Source organism: Megascapheus bottae, chromosome 10, assembly GCF_031878675.1.
Source record: "Megascapheus bottae isolate mThoBot1 chromosome 10, mThoBot2.hap1, whole genome shotgun sequence".
Lineage (NCBI taxonomy): Eukaryota > Metazoa > Chordata > Mammalia > Rodentia > Geomyidae > Megascapheus > Megascapheus bottae.
In genome coordinates, this window is record NC_143518.1 from 1,696,427 (window position 1) to 1,723,813 (window position 27,387).

The window sequence follows — 27,387 nt, forward strand, 5'->3', positions numbered from 1 at the left end:
ACTCCTAGAGCCACAGCACCACTTCCAGCTTTTTTTTTCTATGTATGTGGTACCGAGGACTCAAACTCAGGTCTTAATGCATGCTAGGCAAGCACTCTACTACTAGGCCAAACTCCTGGACCATCACTAATATTTTTATTGCATGGTCTCATTTAGAAATGTACATCCTATGGATGAAATATAAGCTGAAGAAAACATAACCATCTACCAGTTTAATACAATACTTCTCAAACGTCTATATCCACACAACACAATTACTTTATAATTAGTCAGCTTTTTTCCCCCATTTTTTGTTATGACGTTGGGGCTTCAAATTGGGGTGTAGGCCCTGTACCTGAATAATTTTTGCTCAAGGCTAGTTCTTTGAGCCACAGTACCACTTCAGGATTTCTGGTGTTTAATTAAAATATAAGAGTCTTATAGACTTTCTTACCCTGGCTGGCTTTGAACTATGATCCTAAGATCTCAGTCTCCTGAATAGCTAGGATTACAGCCATGAGCCACCGATGCCCAGATTTATTTAATACTTCACTGCAAGCCTTTTTCCCCCCATGTTATGACAGCCTCGTCAATTTCCTTTTAAACTTTTTAGCACACCATCATCTCAATGGGTTTAAATTATTCCATTCAGATATTATACTACATTACTAAAACATTTCCCAATTGATTAACATTTAGAATATACCAAATTTGAGTTTGATAAACAAGGCATCTTTGTGCTTAGTGGTTTTTTTTTTTTGCTAGTCCTGGGGCTTGAACTCAGAACCTGAGCACTGTCCTTGGCCTTTATCAAAGATAGATCTCTACCTCTTGAACTACAGTACCATTTCTGGCTTATTTTTCTATGTATGTAGTACAAAGGAATTGACCCCAGTTCTTTGTGCATGTTAGGCAAGCCCTCTACCACTAGGCCAAACACTCAACCCCTGTGGTTAGTGGGTTTTTTTTTTTTGCCAGTCCTGGGGCTTAAACTCAGAGCCTGAGCACTGTCCTTGGGCTTTCTCAAGGCTAGAGCTCTATCACTTGAGCCACAGCACCATTTCTGGCGTTTTCTATGTATGTGGTAATGAGGAATTGAACCTAGGTCTTTGTGCATACTAGGCAACCATTCTACCACTAGGCCATCTCCCAGCCCCAATGTTTTTAACATAATTTGTTTAAAATAATTATAAGAGTATTATTTATTAGAAACTTATTTATTCACTTACATCTATATCTACCAGTCCAATTTGGAACTGGACTCTGGTGGCTCAATCTTAGCTTTTCAGGAGGCTGAGATCTGAGGACCACAGTTCAAAGTCAGCCACCAGCCCAAACAGAATGTCTCTGAGATATTTTATCTCCATTTAACCAGTAAAAAGCCATAATTGGACATGTGACTCAGGTGGAAGAGCACCAGACTTTAGTGAAAAAGCCAAGCAAGCGTGTAAGGTTCTGAGTTCAAGCCCCATTACAGTATATAAAAATGAATAAATAAGATAAAAGGGTTGGAGTCCTAACTTCAGGCAAGAATATATTCATTAGGCAAGATAATACTCAGTAAATATTAGGAAATGATATAATTTTCTACATGCTTAGTGTACTAATTTATTGATATATTCTTTTTGAGCACCATATCCCTGTGACCTAGTTTTTTATTCCAGTTAGTATAGCAAACAGCTTGGGTTGGGCAGCTTTAAACAAGAAATTTCTGAGTTCTACCAAGTGGTAGAGTGCTTGCCTAGTGTGTACAAAGACATGAGTTTGATTCTTTGGTACCACATACATGGAAAAAAAAGCCCAGAGTGGTGCTGTGGCTCATGCGGTAGAGTACACTAGCTTTGAGAAAGCCCAAGGACACTGCTCAGGCTCTGAGTTCAAGCCCAAGACTGGAAAAGAAAAGAAAAGTTCTGAAAGCTGGGAGGTTCAATGAAGGTGCATGCCAGGTTCTGGCAAGAGCTATCTTCCTACTTGTGTCTTCACACAGTAGCCCCATTCAGTGGAATGGTAAATAAATACCCACTGGCTTTATTTATTGAGAGAGGACACAGCCTTCAGAGCATTTTCCCTACAGTGGCACCGTGGGCATTTCCTCTCATGAGTGATGTAGACCGTCTACAGAGCGATATTCAGGAAGTTAGAGGTCTTATGGGAACACTAAGGAGGAGCCAAAGCCCTGTTCTCAGAGCCTGGAGTGTCTTCTTGAAGGAAGTGCCATTCAGTGAAATCTTGACAAAGGAGGAACTCATCAGCCAGATCATAGGATAGGAGAGGAAAAGAGTTGAGTGCATCTCAGGAAGAACACATAGCAAAGTGAAAAATATGGGACAGGGTAACAATGTTTGATAAGAAATATACTCATTATCTTACGTAACTGCAACCCCTCTGTATATCATCCTTACAATCAAATAAAAGAAAACAGAAATGTTCTTTTTCCTTGTTATCAGGCATGTGACAATTGAACAAGGAGGAGAGAAGGGAAGTGTGAAGCATTAGCTAGTGGAAGATGAGATCAGATGGACTAACTTTGAGCTACACCCATTAAAAAGCCTTCAGTGAATATAGAGCTGTTCTCTTCAACATAGCAAGAGGGGGAAATGGAAAATTACAAGTAAATATTTCTCTGGCCACACTTTTTTTTGTGTGTGTGTGTGGGGGGTGGTCACGGGCTTGAACATAGCCTGGGCACTGTCCCTGAGCTCTTCAGCTCAAGGTTACCGCCCTACCCTTGAGCCACAGCCCCGATTCCCATTTTCTAGAGGGTAATCCGAGAGTCTCAGGTCTTTTTTGGCCCAGGCTTTCAACTTTGATCCTCAGATCTCAGCCTCCTGAGTAGCCAGGATTATAGGCGAGAGCCACATCACCCAGCTGGCCACACCCTCTTTTGTATCATCTGTGATTAATGTTTGCTTATGGTGGCAGGGATTATGGACAAAGCAGAAATGTACCTCAGGATACCTTTACTGCTCTGCTTCTTATTGCTGAGCCAAAGTGGCAATGCCATATTGCACAGGCAGTACTATCTAGACCAGAAGTTCTGCTGTCACCATGAATACAAATGGAGGCTTGGAGTGCTGACACAACAATGCTCTGTAATCTCAAACATGTTATCTAGTTTTGCTTTAATTCATTTCTTTTCATTACAATTCCTTTTGGTCTCTGAGCATAAATGTGAGGTAATGGAGGCTAAAATAAAGTGAGGCAGAAATTGGGCCATAACCTGAATCATGTTTACCTTTTGCCTCTCCACTTCAAGTAAACCATTGCATCTTGGGTTGGGCACAGGGTTTACCCCAATAATTCCAGCTACTCAGGAGGCTGAGATCTGAAAAGCAAGGTTCAAAGACAGCAAAAGCAGACACATTCAAGGGACTTTTATCTGTAATTATCCAGCAAAAAAATTGGAAGTGGAAGTGTCACTCAAGAATTGCAGCCTAAAAGCTGGGTTTAGTGGCTCACACCTGTAATCCTAGCTACTCTGGAGGCTGACATGTGAGGATCTTAGTTCAAAGGCAGCCCAGGCGCGAAAAAGTTCTCGAGACTCTTATCTCCAATTAATCACCAGAAAACCAGAAGTGGCACTGCCACCTGAACCACAGTTTCCATTTGGAAAGCAATTTTGTTTTTGCCAGTCCTGGCCTGGAGCTTGGGGCCTGACACTGTCCTTGGGCTTTCTCAAGGCTAGAGCTCTACCACTTGAGCCTCAGCACCTTCCTGCTTTTTCTATGAAGTGGTACCGAGTAATCGAACCCAGGTTTTTGTGCATCCTAGGCAAGCACTATACCACTAGGCCCAACTCCCGGCCCTAAACTCATGGTTTATTGTAGTGCAATTCTATTGATACTCTTCACTACAATGAAGAATTTTTCCAAAATTATTTGTAGGAGGGTCCCTAAGATATTAATAGATCTGGAGAAATGTCATTCTAATCTATTAAATTTCTGTGTGGAAATGAGCCCAGGGAGTTATTTCAGCAGGAAGTAATGTCCAAAAAGGAATCCTCTAGATGCAATGTTCTGTTTTGTCTTTGTTTCTTTTTTGCTGATAATGGAGCTTGAACTCAGGGCCTTACATTTTTGCCTGACCTTTTCACTTTAGGCTTTTGGTTTTTTTTTAGTCATGGGACTTGAACTATGGGCCTGGGCATTGAGCTCTTCAGCTTTCTAAGTAACTAGGAGAACAAGTACTTTGCTTGTTTCTATCTAATTTAAGCTACTGATATTTGTTTTGTTTTGTTTTTACAGTTGTAGTCTAACTGATAAAAATGTGAAAATTGAGATGGCAGAAAAAATAACACCATAGATTTTGACAGGACTAGACTGATAAGTACTCATTGCAGGTAAATGGCATTTAAGATTTCAAATACTTGGCTGATAAAGCTGCATCACCTTATTTCTGTTTAATGTTCGGAACAGCAAATGTTAGGCTTATCTAAAATAGGACACACTGGTTAATTTATTCTAATTCTTCCATCCATATACTCAATACCAAGTACCAAATATTGCCTTTTGATGTCAGTCAGATTTAACAACTAACTTCAACTTGTAGATTCGGGCATGGAAAATCACTTACTCTTTCAGAAACAATCCTCAGAATCATTAGGAGGAAAAAATACAGAGGAAACGCTTCCAGGTTATGTGTTTCTCTTCACTTTTCTTCTGTCCACTTAGTACCACAGGTTAAAAATCAGATTGCCACAGTCCAAAGAATATCTTTTCTAGTGGCACGAATGAATGTCCTCTGCTTCTATAAGCCCTGGAGTCATAAAGTTACCATTAATTTTTATTTTTTTTGTTTTATCAGTCGTGGGACTTGAACTCTGGGCCTGGGCACTGCCCCTGAACTCTTCAGCTCAAGGCTATCACTCTATCACTTGAGGCACAGCACCACTTCTGGTTTTCTGGCAGTTAATTGGAGATAAGAGTCTCATGTATTTTCCTGCCCGGGCAGATTTTGAACCTCAATCCTGTGAGCTCAGCATCCTGGGTAAAGATCACAGGTGTGAGCCACCAGAGGCTGGCTAACCCATTTCTTTAATTTACTTGTCTGTCCAAAGCAAAAAACTCTTTCCAGTAGTCTTTTAATACTTTGCAACTCAAATTATGGTTTGTAGATCACAGAATTGCCCACCTGTACACTTATTAAAATGCAGTGTCCCAGGCTTGGCCCATATTACTCACTGAGATTCAGCATTTTAACAGTACACATGATTCCTATGCATAGTAAAGCATTGAAGACCCCTGCTCTAATAAATGCTTTCCTAGGCATTTTAGTTAGAACCTAGTAGCAGAGATGATGGGAAGGATAGCAAATGAAAACTGATGTAAGTAAAAAAAGAAAGACTCTAAAGTAGGAAATTCCCTAAGGTAGGGATTTTTTTCTGGGGACAGAGTGGTACCCAGTGTGATTCTTCCTGTGGCTCAGTGGCTCACTGTTGCTTGCTGTGATCACATCTGTGGGGCCTATAAACACTGCTCATAGAATGGAGCTCTGGCCTGTGTGCAGTATTTTTAACAGCAGGTTGAGACTTTCCCCATGTGATTTTGGAAAAGTTACTTGTTTTTATAATCTTGAGGTTAAGAGCACTGTCTGACCCAGGGGAATTCCAAGGGGAAACTTTAAAGCTAGCATAATTGAAGGGAAGGTGAAGGTTGTAAAATAGCAGGTCTCTTTTTAGTTCTAGTTGGTATGAAATGTTTTTATTCACTAGAACAGCTAATAAAATGAATTCTCATGTACATTTCCCCCCTCTGCTATGTGTCAATTTTCTAGCTTTACTGAAAATATTTACTAAGAAAGTTGTACAAAACTATAAAATGGCTTGGCTTAGAGGGCTTTGGATGAATTTAAAAAATGAGAATTGTACTGTTGAAAAGATTGAGCCATTAAATACTAAGTCTTAGCCTGGCACTTATGGCTCATACCTGTAATCTTAGTTACCCAGAAGGCTGAGATCTGAGGATTGAGACTTGAAGCAATAACAGGCAGAAAAGTCAGTGTGACTCTTATCTCCAGTTACCCAGCAAAATATCCAGAAGTGGAGGTGTGGCTGACATCATACGTTGCCAATCTTGAGCAGAAAAGGCCAAGTGAGAGCTCAAGCCCTTGACTTAAAGCCCTAGAGTTGACATGCCAAAATATTGCTAAGTATTTCATTAAATAAAATGGTAGCAAGCTTTCCAATCATACAAAGAACTAAAACACAATGATAAATTGCCATAGATGCAATAAGATATTGTGAAAATCTTGGGAAAAGGGTTTTGTGAACTCCAATTTAAGCCAATTTCAGTTTGACTTCTTTATGATTATATGATGATCTGTGTTATTATGGGAAAGCAAAACCTGCGTATTTTGAAGCTTATTAATGAGTATACTGGTCTCACTGCTTATCCAAGAGCATGTCTTCAATCAACAATAGGCCTCACCTTTTTCTAACCAAATCTTTATTTTGTTGCAAACAAGCCCACCTACCTCATTATTGCCTTACCAGTTTGAAGTAATAACAATGGTTGTTTTACAAAAAAGATGCAACTCAGAGAAACAGACACATTGGCAAGGGAAAAGCGGAGGTCTCCTCAGTACAGAAATCACTGATTGCCATGGGGAAACATGAAATAAACATTTCCTGATGATCATGTTTCTGATCACAAGTGGGAGAGCAGAAAAGCAGAGACATGGCATTTCTCTCAGCACTTGGCATGCCATTGGTGCACACGGTTCTCTTGGCACTGGCTGGAAAAACCTTCAGAACTCTTCTGGCAGACTATGGCACTCACTAAAACAACTGTGATTTTCAATAAGGCTCCATACCATGGGTTCCAAAGCAAACTTGTGAAAATTGTCCACTTTCAGGCCATAAACCTTAGGAGGGCTGGCAACACTATTTAAAGGGTGCTATAAGAGCCAAGAGAAAATGTATCCCTGATTTATTTCAACCCTGGTTCTTGCAAATGGCAAAGCCACAATTCGCCAAATTCACATTTCATACCTGGAGCCTGGAGTAGGTTCAGCTGGATCCAGCCAGCCAGTGAGGCAGTTTGGCCTTCGCACTTGCACATTGACCAGAGATATCAGAAATTTGGTGAGGTTTGATCTGCAATGTCGAGATTTGCTTATAAATTTGTGACTTAAAAGACAGTTTTAGTTCTTCCTTTTTGTGTCAACTAAAAGGAAGATGAAGTTCTCAAGAAAACAGAAAAGACAACTTTTATTAAGAAACTAGAAACTACTCCCCCTCCTCAAATTTGCCTTTCAGATTCTCATTATGTCCATTTACTTTAGGGGTAAATACGAATGTCCAACTTGACATTGGCACAGGAACCTGGTAATGAGGATGAAAGGTGCACGGAACAATTTTGTCTATCTGAGTCACCGTGTTTCCTCCATCACCAATGTGTCATCTGTTTTGTCCTGTCTCGTCTTGAGCAATAGAAGCTGTTGTGGCCACAGACAGATGGGAAGAGCCTTGCTCTGCAAGTCAGGAGGCAGAAATACCACATAGGTATGAGCTGATTTTCCAGAAGAATTACCAAAAATGGATAATAAATGTTGTTGATGGGGTAGATTTCTAGAATTGGGAACCTGATGAGTCATTGTGAAAAGTAGATTTTATTATTTTATTTTTTTCTTTTTAATTTTTTTTCTTTTTTAATTATTTTTTTCTCTTGTTTTAAAGTATATGTGGATGATGGATGGAGAGATAGATAGATTTTGAGGAAGTAAGTAATAATCAAAAAGAAAAAAAGATCTTTATTGGCTCTGGAAAAATAATTTCCTCCCTCTGGATTTCAGTTCCTGTATTTTAACAAAAGGTGAAAGAATCCAGAGGCATCAATAGCCTATGCTTGTAATCCTAGATACTCAGGAGGCTGAGATCTGAGGACTGTGGCTTGAAGCTAGCCTGGGCAGGAAAGTGTGAGACCCTTATCTCCAATGAACTACTCAGAAAAGGCAGGAAGTGGTGCTGTGGCTCAAGTGAAAGAGTGCTAGCCTTGAGTCAAAGAAGCTCAGGGACAGTGCCCAGGCCCTGAGTTCAAGCCCCAGGACTGGAATAAATAGATAGATAGATAGATAGATAGATAGATAGATAGAAAGAGAGGGAAAATAGTGATTATTTCTTAAAGCAGCAACTCTACAATTACAGAATTAAATTTTTAGCCAGGCACTGGTGGCTTATGCCTGTAATCCTAGCTACTCAGAAGGTAAAACCTGGAGGTCTGTGGTTTGAAAAAAGTCAACAAAACTTCACCTCCAATTAAGCAGCCAAATGCTGGGCTAGAGAGATGGCTTAAGTGGTAGAGCACCAATCATGAACAAGAAAATCAAATGGATATATAGGCCTTAAATTCAAACCTCAGTTCCAGGGGGGAAAAAAGAAGAAAACACATTGCATTCTGAGTCTCCTGTTGAAGTGATAATGCATTATTAATAGGAACAATGTGTCAATAAGTAACAATGTTTACTGGACAACTGCTCTCAGGAGCTTCGGGAGAGAAGAGAGGGAAGAAACCTTTGTGTTGGCATGGGAGCAGTGGAGGGCAGGACTGCAGAGCTTGATTATTCAGAGCCCAGGAGATGGAACCAAAAGGGGGAATATAAGGATGAAATGTGCTGTTGAGGGAAGGGACAAGATTCTAAATTCCTTGAAAGCGCCTCACTTTCTTACTTGGCTTTTTTTGTTTTTTTTTGCTCATATTCCCACTTCTGGATTTTTGGTGGTTAATTGGAGAGAAGAGTCCCACAGACTTTGCTATCTGGACTGGCTTAAAATCCCAGTCCTTGAATCTCAGCTATCTCAGTAGCTAGGATTGCAGGGTTGAGCCACTGGCACCAGGCTGTAATCTGAATTTTTTTTTTTGCCAGTCCTGGGCTTGAGCTCAGGGCCTGAGCGCTGTCCTTGGACTTTCCTCAAGGCCAGAACTCTACCACTTGAGCCTCAGCACCACTTCTGGCTTTTTTCTATGTGGTACTGAGGAATCGATCCTGGGTCTTTGTGCGTGCTAGGCAAACACTCTACCACTAGGCCAAAATCCAGGCTCTGGAATCTGATTTTAAATTTAAGTCACATAAACAAATATGCGTCTACATAAATGACTCATTAATTCAAAAACAAAATAAAGAAAATCATCAGTGCTTGAAGAAAGCTGACTAGTATGGGTGCTATTGTTTTTGTTGTGTTTTTAAATTTAATGTTATTGTCAGGGTGATGGATAGAGGGGCTACAGTTGCATATATAAGTACATTTCTTATTGGACATTGTTACCCCCTCCCATATTTATCTCCCACTTTCCCTCTCCCCCTCCCCAAGTTGTAGAGTTCATTTCCAACATATTGTCTTTTGTGTATTGCTGCTAGAGTGGATCATCCTTTGCTCTTTGTCTCCCCATTTTTCTGTTCCCCTTCCCTTCCCTAATTCAAAATAAGCGGATATACAATGCACCAGGTACCCAAATCAGATACAATGACAGCAGGGAATAAAACCATGGGCGGGGGAAGGAAACAGAAAGAAAAAAAATAACTTCAATTGGCACATTAAAAACAACAACCCCAAAGAAAGACATCTTGTATCCATATCCTGGAGTTCATTTCACCTAACATAGGTGCTATTTTGAACTTCAGTTTTACTCCCAGATTTCTAGTTGTTTGAAAAAAATGTTCAATAGCATAAACATATATTACATTTATTACTTCTTTTCAAGTAAGTTTATTTTATTTTGTTTTACCACAGTGAAAGGAAGATTTGCTGTGCTTTTTGATTTGGGCAATTTAGAACCCGAATTGCTAACCCATTGGTGTTTGGGTCACTTTTTTAGCACCATTTTGACCATGAAAGGACAGAATTCCAAAGAGCTGACATGTCCTTACCATGAATTACACCCTGGGGCCATAAAACCTGAAATGATATAAACTTAGATACTACATAGTTCATGGTCCACCAAAGGCCATAATACAAACATAGATAAAATATATATTTTAATATTAAAATTTCATGATGAGAACAAGATGATAAAAAAGAAACACCTAAAAATCCTGGCAACAAGGGAGGTGTGGAGGGTAGGACTCCAGCTATCAAACACGTGGCTTCCTAACCCCCCCAAAGTTGCATATCTTCCTCCTTTTTTGCTTATCTCCTCATGGACGCTTTTAGCAATGTTTTAAATTTTAAACTTTTCAAAATCAATGAAAAATATAAAACTGAGTTTATGTCAAGTTATTATTTTTTAATAACAGAAGACATTTTAGACAACCTATTGTGTAAGGCCGATCTAGCAGCAAAGTTTTTCAAGGGGCAGGAAAGAAATACCAACTATCACAAGAAAGACATCTCAAATTTGCTTTGTGTTATTTTTTGCAATCTATGACAAGTTCCTTAGTATCCAAGAGACCCAATTTCCTCATTTATCAAGAAAGGATACTAATCCAAGCCATTGCCAAGCTGTTGGGCTGGCACAGAGTTTCAGATATTGGAGGTGAGCTGACTGGTGCCACTGCTTTTGAATTTGTAAATGATCATTGTGTAAAACAGAACAAGATACCAGTGGGACTCTTTTGTAAGACTTCATAAACATCTTGGTTTTCATTCCATTAAAAAAAGCAAACAAAATTTAAATAAATAAAAGTGAGTTATCAGCTACCTTTGGAGTAAGGTTCAGTTTTTTTTTTTTTTTTTTTTTTTTTTTTTGCCAGTCCTGGGCTTGAGCTCAGGGTTTGAGCACTGTCCTTGGACTTTCTCAAGGATAGCAGTCTACCATTTGAGCCTCAGTACCACTTCCAGCTTTTTGCTATGTATGTGGGGTACCAAGGAATCGAACCTGGATATTCGTGCATGCTAGGCAAGCACTCTACCACTAGGCCAAACTCCCGGCCCCCAAGGTTCAGTTTTTATTCAAGACAGGAGGATGGTGAGAAACATTTCTCTTACCATAAAAATCATCATGATTTATTGGCTTACTGAGAAAGGCAAGGGCTTGAGTGGACCCCATAGCTGTGGTTCTCGAGGTGAAAATGAGTCAGAATTTCTTTTTTTTTTTATGGTAGAGCCATAAAGGGTCACATCTGGATTATGCCATCACCCCATATTGACATAAATCTGATGGGATATCATCTAATTTGATGTAATTTGTAAGTCTTTTAGGTGAGAAAAATCTCAGTCTATAGCAAACCAGGCAGTTCTGTTTCACTGAGGGTTTGGGTGACTTTGGTCTGAGCTTGAGCTGAGCATTTAGTCTGGGACGAGTAGGGAACATGGTTATCTTAAAGCTCATGCCCATCCAACAGATGTGAGCAGTTTAGCTGTCACCATAAATCAAGGCCTTTCCCCCCAATGTTATAAATAGAGATGGATAAATATTTTGGATTCATCAGCCTCCAACTATTCTTCAGATGTTTTGAGTTCAACCAAATAGAACACGTCGTGCAGAACACAGCCCTCCTTGCGTATTTTAGAACTGTATGTGATTTATGGGAAATAGAATCCATATGTTTCTGCTTCATTTACACTTAAATAATAAAAAGATTGTGTGTTGTCAGAACTGTTTGATAGCCAAGGTGCTTTCTTATTTCTTAATTTTCTTGCTCCTCCCCTCAAATATAAGCTTTAGGACCAAGACCAAAACAGACATCAGTGGCTCAAACTTGTAATGCTAGCTACTCAGGAAGCTGAAAACTGAGGATCACAGCTCAAAGCCAGCCCAGGCAGGAAAGTCCATAAGACTCACGTCTCCAATCAGCTACCAAAAGCTGCAAGCACAATTGTGGCTTATGTGGTGGAGAGCCAGCCTTGAGCAAAAACACTAATGGGCAGTGCTCAGGCCATGAGTTCATGTACCAGTACTTGTATGAAGGAGAGAGAGAGAGAGAGAGAGAGAGAGAGAGAGAGAGAGAGAGAGAGAGAGAGAGAGAGAGAGAGAGGGAGGGAGGGAGGGAGGGAGGGAGGGAGGGAGGGAGGGAGGGAGGGAGGGAGGGAGGGAGGGAGGAGGGGGGAGGGAGGGAGGGAGGGAGGGAGGGAGGGAGGGAGAGAGGGAGGGAGGGAGAGAGGGAGGGAGAGAGGCAGAGAGAGAGAAAGAGGAAAAGAAGAAAGGAAAGAAGAAAAGTGAGGGAGGAAAGAAGAAAAGTGAGGGAGGAAAGGAAGGAGGAAAAGAAGGAAAAGAGAAGGAAAAACAGAAGACAGAGAGAAAGAAAGATAGAGAGAAAGAATGCAAGAGAAAGCAAACAATAAAGAGAGCTACAAAGAGAGAAAGCAAGGAAAGGAAGGAAGGAAGGAAGGAAGGAAGGAAGGAAGGAAGGAAGGAAGGAAGGAAAGAGAAAGAGAGAAAGAAAAGAGAAACAAAAAAGAGAGGGAGGGAGGGGAAGGAAGGAGGGAGAGAGGAAGAGAAGAAACAGGAGGGGAGAGGGAGAAACCATACAAAGTCTGTGTTGTCAAAATGAAATAAATGTGAATGCCAGGGAGTTTAATTTAGGTTGGAATTACAAACCCATGAATTTCAAGTGATTCCAGAATTCAGGTCAAAACAAAGACTGCTTTCCAGCCCTGACAAATGCAGAAAAGAGACTGGTGCCTGGGTCACCACAGCAGGGAAGCAGACTGTGAAAGCCCCTAGCCAAGAGCTGCTGGGGGCTGCGCTCTGTGGGGTTTTAAGAGTGGTTTCTCTATTGCCAGTGAAGAACTCTGCCTGATTTTAGCCTGGCAATGTCTGGGCAATGTCTTATGATGGGCAAGTTCTTTAGAAGAAATGTCTCACTTAGCTCATAACAGGGTGAGTAAAGCATGCAATTTGTATAACAAGGGAAATAAGTTGACTAAGCTCTTCCAAAATAACAAATGTAAATAACAAAATGTAAAAGTAGGTTTTCTTCATTTCCACATTCAGTCCCTAATAGCTTTCAATCACTCTTATCATTTTAAACATGTATTGTATTTTAGTAGGGCATCTTATAAATGTTTCAGATAGAAATATTCAAATTAGTAATACTTAAGGAATAGTCCTTTCAATAGAAATCTCTTCAACAGAGATTTCTCTTCAGAGAGAAAGAAAGAAGAGAGAAAGAAAGAAAGAAAGAAAGAAAGAAAGAAAGAAAGAAAGAAAGAAAGGGAAAGAAAAAAAGGTACAGAGAAAGGAAGAAAAGAAGGAAGGAAAGAGAAAGAAAAGAGAAACAGAAAAGAAAGGGAGAAGGGGGAAGGAAGGAAGGAAGGACGGAGGGAGAGGAGAAACAGGAGAGAAAAGGAGATCGCAACAGAGGTATCCCTGGAAGAGATTTGTATTGAGTTTTACAGCATTATAGCAAATCTGGTCTGAAGTCACGTCAACAGAATTAGTTCTGTGAATCACTTGTTTAGGGGCCAGGGGGCAGGACTTTGAATATCACATACTAAAATTTTTTTCCTAACCCTATTTCCTAACATTGAATAATACATTCCTTAATCTTACCAGTTGCTGGCAATCACTGTAAACCTTTTGCTGTAGCCCCTTTAGTCTTGCATGTTGTACACACACTTGTGTACACAATGAAACTAGATTGTTTATTGTTTTGTAGCTTGTTCTGAGCATTCTGAACTCTCTCCCATATTAATCAATTATTTTGCCTTTTCATTTGTATACTTCTAGAGCATTCCAGGGTGAGGTTGTACCACAATTATCTCAACTTCTCTGAGGAGTCCTAGACATGAAAAATTTGTAAACATGTATTTCACATTTACATTTTAATGGTGAACTTGGTTTCTCAAACATGTCTTGTGTATTTTAGGACATGCCAGAAATGAGTGGAGCATAACTTTTGCATGTAGCAGTTTCTTGCATTTTAGAACAGAGTATTGAAGGTTACTTGTGATCCATTCAGACTGTCCATGCTCCTGTTCTAGAAGAGATCAAGCTCTTAGATGTATAAATTAACTTTCAGGGCCTGGAGTTTGGCATAGTGGTAAAAGTGCTTGTCTAGCATGCATGAAAACCCGGGTTCGATTCCTCAGTACCACATACGTAGAAAAAAGCCGAAAGTGGCGCTGGGGCTCAAGCGGTAGAGCTCTAACCTTGAGAAAGTCCGAGGACAGCGCTCAGGCCCTGAGCTCAAGCCCAGGACTGGCAAAATAAATAAATACATAAAATGAAAAAAATAAATTAACTTCCAATTCCATAGAAAATGAGATTGACAAACCAGTAAATTCCAAGGTTTTTGTATCTTCATAACATACATTGTTTCCACCCTATTCTGATACCCAGATGAACCCCACGACAAATCATCTTGTTTCTATCTGCTTCTGATTTTTGCTTCCCTTGGTACAGATTATTTTTTTTTCCAATCCAGTCACTAGAGAACTCAGTCTTTCCCCTTTTGTTGGCAGGTTGCTAGGAAACATCCAGGCAACCACAGCTGGGCTCCTGTTACTAAGCATCCTCAGGACTCAAACACACTCCCACAAGAAGGGTGTGAGGGCTGAACTTCCAAGCATTCTATTCCATGTCCACCAGTCTTCTGCTTGGGTCTTCAGAGAGACAGACTCAGAATGCCATAACAAAGGCCGCTATGAAATGATAAAGACAAATATAAGGTAAAATGATGATTAGTGATATTGAGTATCAGTGGTTACTGAGGGTGGAGTCTAGGAGAGGGAGACTAATTAAAGGCTCCTTATCTTTAGCTGCAAGATGAAGCACTGTTGGAGAACGAATGTACACTTCAGGGACCATTATTAATAATAATGCGTTATATATATATACTGAAAGTTGGTAATGGATTACAAGTATTACGACTGCAAAAAAAACAAATAAAGGAACTGTGAGACAATAGATACTCAATCTTTTTTATTTCCAATGTGTATATATATCATCGTGTTCTCTAAATATCTGCAGGCTTGTCCATCAAACTTATGAAAATGGAAAATATGTAAAACATAAAATTAGGGGGAAAGATTCATGCTAAAATATTTAGATATAGAAGACTCTTAGGCAGTTAGATATCGCCATTTAGATATAGAAGACTCAAATGGGACAAATGTCAATCAAGAGAACGGATATGAAATGATCATATGGTACAATTATTCTCACCTATAGAAAGAACTGAACTATTGGCATGCAAAGCAGCATGGAACAGCTTCTAACCATTCTTATTTATTTACCAATTTATTTATTTTTTGTTGATCATGAGTCTTGAACTCAGGGCCTGGACGCTGTCCCTGCTCTCTTTTGCTCAAGGCTAGCACTCTACCACTTTAAGCCACATCTCTATGGTTTTCTGTTCAGTAAGTGGAGAAAAGTATCTCCCAGATTTTCTTGCCCAAGGTGCCTTTGAACTATGATTCTCAGATCTCAGCCTCCTCATGAGCTAGGATTACATGCATGGGAATCTTTTGGTGGATATATGTTTTTATTGAATCTCATAGGATAGAGTCACTTAAGTATACAAAGTGATATTTGACAATTGATTATCTGTAGATAATCATTAATTCTTAAACCACATCCCTACCCACCGAGCTATCACTGGTCAGTTCAACCTGCCAATTAGGCAGCATGTCTTTGAGAGAATCCAGGCTGTGTGTACTGGTGTTTTGTTTATTTTTAATGTGAAGCAAGTTTCACCGAATGAATATGTCCTGATTTGTATGCATAATCATGAGGATTTATATCACTTCCAATTTCTCATTATTAGTAGCAAAACAAAAGTCTTTTATATGCTGTAGTGTGGAGTCACGGTTCCATTTCTTGAAAGTAATTATGTAGAATATGTACACCACTGGGAAGGTGCAGTTTTAACTTTGTAAGAAACTACCCAACAGTTTTTGAGAGTGATTATAATATTTTGCATTGCTACCAGAAATGTGTGGATTCTAGCTTTCCACATCCCATAACACTTATACTGGCAATTGTTTTAACTTTCCATTACAGTTTGTATAATTAGTGTCTTTGGGGCTTTTACTTAGGTTTTCTTTATGACGAACAACTAGAAATTTCAAATTTCATTTCATTAACTTATTGAATATATATTTTTGGTTGTCTATAATGTATTCAAGGATTTTCCTCATTTAAAACACTGGGATCTTTGTTTCATTATACATAATAACATAACCATAGAATTAATGATTAATATAAAAACAATATAGGGAATAAAAGCACATTAATCTTTTTCAAGTGTGTTAGTGTTTTTTACCTTTTTTTTTCCCTGTCACTTCTTCCTGGCCTTACACTCCACACGCAAACCCACTGTAAAACTCAGGATCTACTTGGAGTGTTAGGGCAAAGGAAATCCTTGTTACCTGACCTCATCAACAGTGTGACTTCTCCCAAGTTAAAAGTTACAATAAAAAGTGTAGATGAATAAAACTACAGTGAACCCCAACAAAGAATGAAATGACAAAGAGAATTGGAGGTAGAAGAAATAAATAAGAAGAAAGAGTAGAACTCTATTTTTGGCCAACAGTTGTTCTCTCTCTCTCCTTCCTTCCTTCCTTCCTTCCTTCCTTCCTTCCTTCCTTCCTTCCTTCCTTCCTTCCTTCCTTCTTTCTTTCTTTTGTCAGTCCTGGGGCTTGAACTCAGGGTCTGAGCACTGTCCTTGGGCTCTCTTAAGGCTAGTGCACTACCACTTGAGCCAAAGCACCATTTCCAGCTTTTTCTATGTATGTGGTTCCTAGGAATCATCGTGCATGTTAGGCAAGCACTTTACTACTAGGTCAAATTCCTGGCCCAGCAATTGTTCTTATTAGTACCATCTGACCAGCAGGTCATAACCAAATATGCATTAGACAGACAAGCATGCATTGTTACAGGATGGTTATGATTATTATCAATGTAATATTTCTCTGAGAAAGAATATGAAAAAAATATATATATATACATATATATATATATATATGTTGTTGTTGTTCATCATGGGGCTTGAATTCTGGGCCTGGGCACGGTCCCTGAGCTCTTCTCGAGGCTATTGCTCTACCACTTAAGACACAGCGCCACTTCTGGTTTTCTGGTGGTTAATTAGAGATAAGAGTCTCACAGACTTCCATGCCTGGCCTGGCTTTGAACTGCAATCCTCAGATCTCAGTCACCTGGGTTGCTAGGATTACAAGCACGAGCCACTGGCACTCAGCTATGTGTATATTTCCATGAATAAGAAATTGAAGGCAGATTGCTCAGTGAAATGATGCAGTTAATAAAATTTCAGTTCATTGTTAGTCAAATATGTACTTATTCATTAAACAATGTAAGTGCATATATAGTAAATATATAGTAAAATACTATTTTAAATATATACTCAAAAGCTAATATTTATATCACTTGAATTACTTCATAGCATTTTTCTTTCAGAAAGCCTGGATGATTGTGCAATTCTAAAATCAGATAAATGTTGGATTACTTCATCTGTTTATTTCCAAACGAACCATCTTATACATGAAATTCATGCCATCCAATAAACAAAATTAAAACCATATTTTCCTCCTCAGTCTATCTCTTGTGTAAAACTATGTAAAACATTATATCAAGTGAAATTTAATTATCCCAGCTATTGGAGCATATATGACTGATAAGAAATTCCTAAATAATGATTTCCACAGAGACTCCCAGAAGAACAGACGCAAGACCTGTTTTAATCACAGTCAAACAGACGCCTGGACAAAATAAAATAAGTTTCATTGTGATTTCCTCACACTTTAATAATCTTTACTATAATCGAACCAATTTTATTACTAACTTGTTAAACTGGAATTTTACAATTAGCTAAAAAGAATCAAAATGAAGCCAAGCTCCGGAGCTGGATGCCAATGGTTTATTCCTGTGGTCCTGGCTTCTCATGAAGCTGAGATTTGAGAATCAAAGTTCCAAGCTAGTTCAGGCAAAGAAATTCATGAGATTCTTATCTCCAAATAACCAGGAAAAGGCTGGAAGTGGAAGTGTTGCTCAAGTGGTAGAGCGCCAGCACTGGGCAAAAAAATTATGCAAGAGAAGGGAGGCACTAAGTTCCATTTCCAGGACTGACATTAAGAAAAAGGAAAGAAAAAAAAGTATTTGATTATTTAAACTTTGCAGAAAACGATGAAACAATTCAGACGTATTTGTCAAGATTTTAACGAAATTAGACATATATCAGCTACTATGGACAACGATTTTGTTAGTGAAAGGGATATTCAAGTTGTGATTCGACATCTTTTAGAAGCTGGGTGCAAACTGTGGTTTGCAAATCAGAGCAGTGTTTTCCTACTGAAGGTTTTCATTGAGAGGAAACTTGGTAATATGTTCTTTTTGGAAAGAACTTGCTTTAGTTGGTCCTTAAAATATTTCATAACTCATGTAATACTTTCAGCCTTACGTGTTACATATTGTTAAAAAAAATACGTATCTTTCCCATTTCCCAGAGAGAACTCATAGTTACTGATTTCAATATAAGGTTTTTCATTGTTTGTTTCCAGCATACTTCCCCAATCAAATATTTCCTATGTTCCTCTCCTTTTACCCACATGCACACATACACAGTTATAAACACACACACACACACACACACACACACACACACACACACATTTACAGCTCACGCCTCTCCATAGAACTCTTTGGCAAACTCCTATGGTTATGTACATTCATCTTCTCATCTCTGAACATTGATTCCTCAATCACTCACAACCATCTATGTATTTCTACTCATATCCATATACTTACTATCTATTATAATTCATAATATTTAAGCTGTCATGTCTCTGTATTCCTCGATACCATCACACTCACATCCGTGACTATACGCCATCCACATACTTACAGTCATCAATATACACACCCATCCTCACAAGCCCATAAACAAACTAAGAGAAATTAAAAAATCTATGATGGGATATATACTGTAGACATAATGTTATATAGATTGATAGGGATCTATGACATACAAACCCTCAGCTTAATTTTAATTATGTTCTAAAATCTATGTACCAGTGATTGTATATAGAGATTCCTTTCTTGAACACCTGCTTGTTAAACATGACATTTGAAATAGGATGTAAAAATCAGTGTTAATAAAATCTTTCAGTAAACACCCTACATGCATCTATATACACATCCTAATCTCATATGTGAACACAACTTACTCAAGCCCTCTCTGACAGCATAACACATGTATGTCATATACTTGCATCCATCCTGCCACAGCAAAATCCCACAATTTTCGAGAATATCTTTAAATACTTGTACCTTTGCAACACACCACTTGATAAACTAGACATAACTTTTTTCTTCTCATTCATCTTTCAAAAACAGCTCATGAGCATATGAATGGTCATAGTAGCTTTAGTTATAACAGCCAAACCATACTCGCTTGTAAAACACTATTTATAGTACGTACATACCAGTAGATATTATTAAGCAGTTCGAGCTAATTAGACACATGGACATTTGAACGACTTTCCAAGAAATTAACCAAGTGAAAATGTTCATCTGAAATGGTATACTTCCATTCATGCAACACTTTGAAATGATCAACTTTATTTAGTTAGTTAGTTGTGGGGCTTGAACTCTGGGCCTGGGCGCTGTCCCTGAGCTCTTCAGCTTAAGGCTATTGCTCTACCACTTGAGCCACAATGCCACTTCTGGTTTTCTGATGGTTCCTTGGTGATAAGAGTCTCACAGACTTTTGTGTCCAAGCTGGCTTTGACCCCTGATTCTCAGATTTCAGCCTCCTGAGTAGCTAGGATTACAGGTGTGAGCTGCCAGTGCCCAGCATAACCAGCTTTTAGAAAAGAAGGGCAGGTAATGCATTCCAGGAGTGAGGGATGTGATTTGGTAGAGCAGTGGGAAGAAGATGGAGGTATTTACATGAGATCTTTGTGGTATTACATCTCTTCAGGACCTTGACTATGACAGAGTATATGCCCCATAATTGTATCATTAAAATTGTATGGATCTTATGACAGCATGTGCAAACAAATGAAATCAGGTTATGAAATGAAATTCTGTGTTAGGTGGGTAGATTCTATCAACATCAATTGGCTTGGTTGAGATCTTATACTATAGTTTTGCTTTGTTTGTTTGGTTTTTTTTTTTTGGCACAAAATGTTACCATTGAGGAAAACACAAAAGCTCTTCACATTCTTTCAACTGCATTTACATCTATAATTATTCTTTATTGCAATTGATATTTTATCACAATGTCTCCGGTCCACTGGGTCTAAAACATTAGCATTCTTAATATCTGAGTGGAAAAATGTATTTTAAAGGGGCATATTGTAATAGGATAGAACAGGATCGAGTGCAACCTCAGACAGTCTGAGCTTCTATGAGTAAATAGCCAATTCTACCAGACCACATAGAGTGAGACTTGGCTGAGCAGCAAGCCAAGCTAGGACCAGAGCTAGGAATTGGGGACATGATGACAAGCAGGGCACAGCCCTGCACAAGGCTCAAATCAATGATCTCTGAGGTTGAATTATTGCACATGTTCTTTTTCATGAGGGAGCCCACAAGAAAAAAAAAGACATGCCTTATCCTTGGGATGAGTATATAACATAAATGTTAACTATTTGTTTGTGCTTTTCTCCTACTTGTGAAAAAATCCCAAATATGAATCATTTCAATCAAAATAATCTCCCCTTCATTCAAAGAAAATACATTTATTGTGTGTATGCGTGTGTGCGTGTGTGTGTGTGTGTGTGTGTGTGTGTGTGTGTGTGTGCCAGTACATAGTGCTGTCCCTTAGCTTTATTTGTTCAATGCTGGGGTTCTGTCACTTGAGCCACACCTCTATTTCTGGCTTTTTTCTGGTTAGTCAGAGATAAGGATCTCACAGACTTTCCTGCCTGGACTGGCTTTGCTTAACTTTTATTTTTTCTTTCTTTCTGAGAACAATAGACAATAATTACTGAAGATCAAGTGAACTATCTTCCAAGTTCCATCTACTTTGCCTGTGTTTGTGTACAGCATACACACTAGTGTGATCTAGATAAGTAGTAATTTCACTAGCAACTGATGTGGGACCATAGAAGTAAGACACTGTATGATACAGGATACTTCATGTGCTAGAAGTTCAAATTGGAAATGATTGTGTAAGACAGAAATGTGTTTTCATCTCCACCCAAGATGTTTCAGCACTGACACTCAACCGAAGATGTTATTGAGGGTTCTGGGGAGGCAAGTGAAGAAAAAGAGAAAACACTGCTATCCTATAAGTCTCATTAGTGAGAAATGCAGCTGGCTGTGCCTGCTGTCCTAGTGGCTCAGAAAGCTGAGCTCTTAGGATCTATGTTTCAAGCCAGTCTAAGCAGACAAATCCTGTAGTCTCTTAAATTTCCAATTAGCCAGCAAAAAATAGGAAGTGGTGAATGGCTCATGTAGTCCAGTGGTGGCCTTGAGAAAAAAAAAAAGGCTAACTGAGGGCACAAGGTCCTGAGTTCAAGCCCCAGTTCAAGCATAAGAAATAATAACACACTCAGTTTCTCAGAAGTAGTGTCGAATGTACGAATGTAAGTGCGTTTCTGAAGTAAACCACATAAAGATATTCTCTGATGCAACTATGCAGATGTAGAGCAAAGAATGTAAATGCAATGAAAAATTAAGGGAGGGAGAGACTAATGGTACGCACCAAGAAAGACGTACTCACCACTCTGTAGGGAGAGCAAATGTGACAAGTATTTTTTCAGATTTGAGTATTCTCACCAGATTAAGAAAGGGAAAGACTGTGGTGGTATGTATTTAGGCTTCTGTTACTACAGAGTGAATTGTATAACTTGTTCTAGAAACCTGACCACGCCAGCTCTGATAGGTTCAGGAGGTAGAGTCTCCTCTTATAGTGTGTTTTTTTGTTTGTTTTTGCCAGTCCTGGCTTGAATTCAGGGCCTGAGCACTGTCCTTGCCCTTTCTCAAGGCTAGAGCACTACCACTTGAGCCACAGCACCACTTTTGGCTTTTTTCTATGTATGTGGTACTGAGGAATCGAACCCCGGTCTTTGTGCATGCTAGGCAAGTACTCTACTACTAGGCCAAACTCCCGGCCCTCTTGTAGTGTTTTCTACAGAGACTTGAGCTGGTTTTCTATCCCCTGGCTGTTAAGACTGGGGCACAGTGTGGACTAAGGCAGCTAAATAATTTCATTTTTTTCTCCCGTAAAAACCTGTATTTACAAAGAAGCTTTCTTTCTCTTGAAAAGGTAGTTCTGTTACTAAAATAGCAAACTCATGAAATTGGTTTTTAAGGTGTGTGTATGTGCATGTACATACACATGCCACTGGAGCTTTGAAGTCAGGGACTTGTACTCTCTTAGCTTTCTTGCTGATTACCACTTGAGCCACATCTTTACTTCCAGCTTTTTCTTGATTAATTGAAAATAATCTGATAACTTTTTTTCTGCCTATACTATCTTGGAATTGTGATCCTCAGATCTTAGCCTCCTGAGTAACTAGGATTACAGGTGTGAACCACTAGCACCTTGCTAATTAGTTTGTTTCTTGCCAGTCCTGGGGCTTGAACTCAGGGCCTGAGCACTGTCCTTGGGCTTTCTCAAGGCTAGGGTTCTACCACTTGAGCCTCAGCATTATTTCCAGCTTTTTACTATGTATGTGGTACCCAGGAATCAAATCCAGGTCTTCGTGCATGCTAGGCAAGCACTCTATCACTAGGCCAAACTCCCAGCCAAGGTTGGGTTTCTTTTGAAGGCCATTAATAAAGTCTGTTCTTGGATCTTCCCAGCTTCTTGAAGGAAACCATCTGGTTCAAAAAAAAAAGTAAGAAAATAGAAAGAAAAAGAGGTTGCTCAGTACTAGCACAGGTTTATCATGGGAAAGACCTGTGAGAAAAACCTCTAGATACATCTCGAGACTCACTCCTTACTCATACTTGCAGATACTTATAGTAGGTACCAAAGAATCTGGAGTTTTCTGATGGGAGCTTGTACAAAAGTAACTCATCGTAGTATATAGATAATGTGGAAAAGGGTCACAGCTGAGGGTAGGTAGGAGGCTCAGGCAAGAACATCTGCTCAAAGCTTTATTGGCAGAAAAAGTTTGATCTAGTGTGACCCACGTGACTTCAATCAGCTAAGGATGGAGGATAAGGTTAATAGGTTAGGTGTTAGTAAATTAAGGCACTGATCCAGGGTCTCATGGTAAGTACATCTGGCTATTCAGACCTAACAGGGCCATATTTCTTGGATCATAGACCTCTTCCTTCATCTTCAAAGTTAGCAACAGCTCCTTGAACTTCTCTCTAGAGCTTCGTCTGAGATTAGACTAGGTACAGCATCTCTTTTACATCCTGTTCATTTTCTAGAACAGATTGGATTTCCAATATAAACCACATTTCCAGTTGCTAGCTGGTTAGTATTGCCTTTGTCCATCCAGCCAAATGGAAAAACAGGAGAAAAATAATGGTAGTGTCAACCACCAGATGTATTATTCTTTCTTCTCTTTCTAACCTTGTGCCCATTGGAATGGGTTTACCTAGATTTATTGTGAAGACACACAATGCAAATAATAAATCAAGGTGCATAAGACACAAGGGGAAGAAAGTCTGTTGAAAGCACCAAAAGATAAGAACAAATCAGTTTCTGTGAATTTGATTTGTAATTTAATTCTTCTAGTCAAATTTATAATCATTTGTGTAATTAATATATGTGTAAACCTTCCTGTTGATTAGTTCAGGAATTCAGAACAAGAAAGTTGACATTTTCACTGACTTCTCTAGTTAATAGCACTTGAACATGGAGTGGAAGGATGCTTTCAGTAAATTTTAAACCACAAAATATTTAAACTATAAGCTAAAGAGATTTTCAAATAAAGAGCTGTCACCACATTTATTCTTTATCTGGGCTCTTGGGACACAGAGAATGAAGAAATTCATGCAGGACACCGGGAGATTCCTTCTAGTGGTTTTCTCCTGGGGTTATCCTCTCTATGTGCTCCTAAGATGAGAAAAGATGCAGTGTGGAGGATTCTGGGTTATATATTAGCTCTAACCATATGGCCAATGAGGGAATGCCTTGTTTATAAGATTCAGCAATGTCAAATGGATTGACAATAACTTTTTGGATGACTTACCTATATCTGAGAATGAGAAATGTGGGCATAAGAGTTACAAAATGATGAACAGTACTCAGCTCATGAGCATGCATAAACAATCAGGTCTCTAGAGTCACCAATGGGGAAATGATGGGAAACATATGAGAAAACAGAGGGCTCATTCTCTGATGCACACTGCCCAAACTACCTTGTAGGCCCTGCTCTATTTCACTCTGCCCAGGGACTTTCCCTCCATTCAGTTTTGGATAATGAAAGCATTATTAACAAAGGGTGTTGAGGTCTGTAATGAATGGTAATAATGATCAATTTAAGAGTTAGTCAGGCTCTGGGAGGCACTGACCCAGAGGTGGGTAGAGAAAAGGCACAACTTTGAGCCTGTTGTAGAATAAATGGGTGTGGAGGGAAGTGTGGGAAGGCAGTGGATGTGGATGGGGGAATTAAAACATTCCTCCAAAACACAGGCTCATCTTTCTTTTATTGATCTATCCTAGCCAAACAACTGCTTTCGAGGTCAGTTGTATCCACTGTTTTATATCCACCTGGACATACTGACGCTGAGATTACTCTTCAAGGCCTACCATCATGTGGCATGGAGCTCCAGTGACAGATGAGAAAAGGAGAATGAAGGCTCTGGAACTCTGCCAAGTTTATCATAGAAGGGGGCTAGTAAACACATGCATCTATCGCCATTTTTATCTGTCTTTCCCCTAAATTAAAATCATCATAACATGTCAGTTTCAGAGACCTGATAGAGTTAGATCTCATTCTAGATTGAGAAGAAATGGCTGTTCTTTTCTTCCACATTTCCAGTTCTAATTTATAAGTACTTCTTGACATTTTGACCAACTTGTCAAAAAGGAAAATTGTATCAAATTCTCTAATCCCCCCATGGAAGTGTAGTTATCCAAAGAAGTTATTTACAGAATAAATCTTGAAAAGCTAATGACAGTTTATTTTGTTAACAGAATACTTATGGCTTTCTTTTTCTTATTCTTTTATAGCCCTGGGGATTGAACTTGGGGCCTAATGTTTGCTAGACAAGTATTTTACCACATGAGCTGTGCCCCTACCCTGTTTGTATTTCACTTTTGAGACAAAGTTTTGTTAACTTCGCTTTAGCTAGACTTGAACTCATGATCTTTCTGTCCCCACCAGATTATCTGAAATTATAGATATGCACTACCATTCCCCATGGGATTCTTTTTAACTGACTAGTTGATATTAGAATATATCTAACATACACCATCAGGAAAATTTATGGTTGATAATGGAATATCTACTCGCTTAAGTAGAAGAGTAGATCTTCATTACATCAATTAATTGATAACTTTCAAATGATCTTCAAAACACATTTTTGTTGTTTTCTAGTGCTTTATCTTTCATCTTTTGTCTTTCTGGTGGAAATTCTAAACACTGAGTTTGTATTCTTTTCTCTCTGGAACTGTATGTACTATCTTCTGTGACCCTCCAATAATTTAGGAACATTCAATCATGCAATTTAACTATCGTCTATTTTCATAAGGAAGATTCCCTTGTAAATTTTACTAGTATGTTTGTTTTTAGTAGTAATGTATTCCAGATAAGATAGGATTATCTCCAATTGGAATCTTAGTTTCTGAAGAGATAGAATTCACAGTTCCTTTCAAATATCTAATTAAAAAGAAAAATGTGGGAAAGGGACAATTTTGAGCAAGGATCACAAGCCCTAATGCCCGTGAGGATGAAACATAAACTATAAAGAGGCATGCTGGAGGGGAACTTTGAAAGAATTCAGACCAGCTGTCTGACCAACAGGGAAAGATTTTACATGGAAATAGGGCCTCCTTATGGCCTCTTTATGGCCCTTTCAAGAGCAACACAAATCCCTGTTTTATCTCTCAGCCTGATTTCTCTCTTGCATAGTTTTTTATTTTTTATTTTTTAATTTGTTTGCCAGTCCTGGGACTTAACCTCTGGTCTGGGCACTGTCCTTGATTTTCCTTTGCTTAAGGCTACCACTCCAATTCTTCAGCCACAGTGCCACTTTTGGCCTTTTCTGTTTATGTGGTGCTGAGGAATTAAATCTAGGGCTTAATGCATGCTACCCAAGCACTCTACCATGAAGCCACATTCCTAGCTCTATCACTGAATTTTTATTTATTATTTATGAATGGATACGCATTTGTAACATGCAAATGTGTCATTTTGACATGTCCATACATGCATACAGAGTACTTTTAGCAACTTATCCTTTCTGCTATACTGCAATATATGAGTAGGTGTGTGCTTGTTCTCTGGAATTGTATAGTCAGAACAGTGAAACACTTGGGCTGACAAAGACTTTACTGAGAAACAAAAAGAGAAAAGCTACCCAGAAGAATGGGCAGCAAGACCTGAAAATCAATAATCTGTTCTTGCGGCTGGCCATAAGGGTTTCCATTTATTCCTTTTTCCATGAGTTGGGGTTCTACCCCCATGGGGGTACACAGACAAAGACCTAGAGAACAGGAGCCTCAAGTAGGAGGGAGTTGTTTGAGTAGTATTTTTTTATTAAAAGATTTTATTAACATTAGTTTTTACATATTTCAAATGTCATGTTTAACAAACAAGTATTCAAGAAGGGAATCTATGCATTTCCTTTATGGCCATGGATGATGAACATTTTCCCTTTTTTTTTTGGCATTTTTACCTCTTTCTCTGATAAGTCTTTAGTTCCCTTGCATATTTAGTGATTGGTTTGTTGGGTTCGGGGGGAATTAGTTTCTTGAGTTCCCTGTAGATATTGGATATTAAGCCTTTGTCTGATGTACTATTGGTAAATATCTTTTCCCAGTTGGTTGGCTGTCTTTCTACTTTAGTAGCTATGTCTTTATCTGGGCAGAAACTTTTTATTTTTAGGAAGTTCCATTTGTCGAGTCTCTCTCCAATCTGTTGTGACATTGGGACTCTGTTCAGGAAGTTTTTGCCTGTGCCTATGAGTTCCAGTGTTTCTTCTACTCTGTTGTGTAGCAGTTTCTGAGTTTCACGTCTGATATTGAGATCTTTATTCCCTCTTGGGTTAATATTTGTGCATGGCGAAATGCTGGGAACAATTTTTAGTTTTCTGCATGTGGCTGCCCAGTTTTGCCAGCACCAATAATTGAAGAGGCTGTGTTTATTCCAGGGTATATCTCTGAATCCTTTGTCGAATATGAGTTGACTGTAAATATATGGTTTCATTTCTGGATCTTCTGTTCCATTGATCTTCTGGTCTATTTTGAGTTGAGTAGTTTTGCAGGAACTGGGGACTTGATAGGGAAAGGTGAGTTTTCAGAATGCCTATTTGCACATAATCAGGAGACTCCCAGCATGCTAGTGAGAAGACTGGGTGAGTGCAGACAAGTAAGTGTCCCGAGAACACTAATGGGGCCTGGATGGGGGTCACAACACAGCTATTGAAAGTTTACTAACTAAAG

The 27,387-nt window shown here is 39.0% G+C and overlaps 1 protein-coding gene across 1 annotated transcript in view; it reads left to right on the top strand.

Annotated features, from left to right (window-relative positions):
- The first annotated feature begins 14,359 nt into the window (after positions 1–14,359).
- The window catches only part of Znf474 (zinc finger protein 474), a 47,967-nt gene continuing 34,939 nt past the window's right edge, over positions 14,360–27,387 (top strand). Inside the window, exon 1 of the mRNA XM_090340061.1 lies at positions 14,360–14,524. The gene's annotated coding sequence lies outside the window, so the exon portion shown is untranslated. The remainder of the gene's footprint in view (positions 14,525–27,387) is intronic.